Genomic DNA, 2,535 nt, shown 5'->3' on the forward strand with positions numbered 1-2,535 from the left:
AGCAGCATATCCTGACAGAGACATTCTATCACGCATTATTCTGTTTTGATTTTGTATGACACAGACCAAACAAACTTTATCAACTATGCGTTTATATTAATGCGTACAATTTATGTGTTCGTATTTTTTCGGCGAACTCGTTAATAACATTATTATTATTGTTTAGTTTTTCATTTTCAGGTTTTTTAATTTTTTATTATTTTTAGAATAGTTTCATAAACCACATGTTTTTAAATGAGGTTCTTTTTCTGTTGATTTACGGTTGTGAAAATTATGATACTTTCAATTCTCACCATTTTATATTGAGATTATTTGTCTTTGGATGTTTTAAAGTGGTTTAATTTAAAAGAAAATCTAATATAACGTGAAGTTAATGCAAATTTTATTAATCTGCTTGTATCATTACATCACTCAAAAATGTAAATGCATGTAATATTTGTTGAGTATCTGTAATTATATATTAAAGAAGAATGAACGTCTATTAATTTTTATTTTTCAAATACGATCTAGAATTTAAATTACTAATTTATTTATGATCATTTTTTTCGAATTTTTTAATGGGCAAATTTTATTATTTGGTTAATAATAAACGGACAGAAATCCTTCTTATAATATTTACCTGTTAATAATAATATAAACTGGAATTATTTTTTTTTTTGGAACCGGTTGTTTTTTTTGAAAGGTTAACTATTTAAAAAACGGGGAAATGGCTTTCTAAATTATTTTCGATTCCAAAATAAAATTCAATTTATTATCTGTTATTATTATCTTTATAAACCTTTAAAAAAGATCTAAATTACCTAAGATTTTTCACAACATTTATTTTTGTTTTGCATTAACTAGAGCTGCCATAATTTGTAAATTACTAAATATTTTTTTTGTTTATTTTGTTTTTTTTAGAAAAATAAATAATCGGGAAATTAGCTTATTACATGGTTAGAAAAATAAATATAAAAAATAAGACTTATTCACAAAAGTGTATATATTTTTATTTTTTTTTAAATTAACTTTGTTTTTATTTCAGTTAATTGGACTTATTTTTCATTGTTATAGTTTTTTAAATTATAACATAATATTTGTTCAAAAAAGTAGGAAGAATTGCCGAACAAAAAAGCTTTTTGAAAAAAAATATGTTTATTTAATTTATAAAACATAATTTGCGTTTTCAGCATTAAAATTAGCGCGTCTTTTTTTTAATTAACGATTAATATTTTACCAATAAACAATAATTTAAGTTTTAAAATAATGAATATAATTTTAAAATTAATAAATTTTAATATAAATTAATTTATTAATTATCTCCAACAAGTTTTTTTTATTAATAAATTATAATATATGGTAATTTTGTAATTATCAATAGAAATTATCAAACCATATTGATATAATTTATTTATATTATAAGTTAATTATAAAAGTCTTTCAAATCGCAAAATTTAACACAATTCAAAGTGACCATACTATATTTAAAAAACAGTTAAATTATTTTAATTTATGACAATTGTTTTTTGAAATAACATGTTTTTTATTTTTGGGTATTAAAAACTAAAATCTATAGGGAACATTTTTCGTAACGCGAAACAATTAATGTTTCGGTTTATTATCGTTTTTATGAGTTTAAAATCAATTCCCATTTTTTAAACGATTTGTTGTGTATTTTTTGGAAAATATAACATTTTTTAAAAATAAAACTAATTTCATTCAAAATAAATTAGAATCAAATAAATATGTACTATAATAATATGTATTAATTTACTATCAATATTAATTTTGTTATTTTAAAAATAATTTTAAATTGATTTTTGCACCAATTATATCAACAATAAACCTCAAATTTAAAAACAAAAATATGAAAAATAAATTCTACTCATATCGAATTATAAGTTTTTAAAATATTTTGAAGATTTTTGATGTATTAATTAAAAGTTAATATCTAAAGTTCATGGTAAAAAACAATTTAATTTGCCGAAATTTAAAAAAATAATAAAAGTTGGTAATCTAAAAATATATTTTATTTGTATCAAATCCCTAAAAAAATAGGTATAATTGAGACTCTTTTCAAAATATGTTATAAAGAGACAAACAATATATTAAAATAAAAGATAAAAAACTTAAGAATTAATGATTTAATCCAAATATGACTCATTTTATTAAAAATTTTAATCACAAAAATGATATAAAATCAATTTATAATTAATAAATAGAATAATTAACAACAAATAATAATTCATAATTTGAAAATTTACCTCAATTTATAAAAATAAATAATTAAAAAAATGAATAATTGATAGAAACTATTTAATGGAACTTTGCCTCATCGAGGCTATTTAACGTTTGTTTATTATCATCGATATTAACTATTTTTTAAATTTAAATCAATTATTTAAATATACTTTTTGCGTCATATCTTTCTTCTCTGTGTTTATCATATAAAATTGGTTTGCTTTGTTGTTCTAAAATGTTAAACGATCTCTCATAACTACAAGTACTCACTACTATTAATATCATATTTTCACGGATTTTATTATATTGGGATAT

The sequence above is a fragment of the Entamoeba invadens genome (genome assembly GCF_000330505.1).
Source record: "Entamoeba invadens IP1 unplaced genomic scaffold scaff_1105074726713, whole genome shotgun sequence".
NCBI lineage: Eukaryota > Evosea > Mastigamoebida > Endamoebidae > Entamoeba > Entamoeba invadens.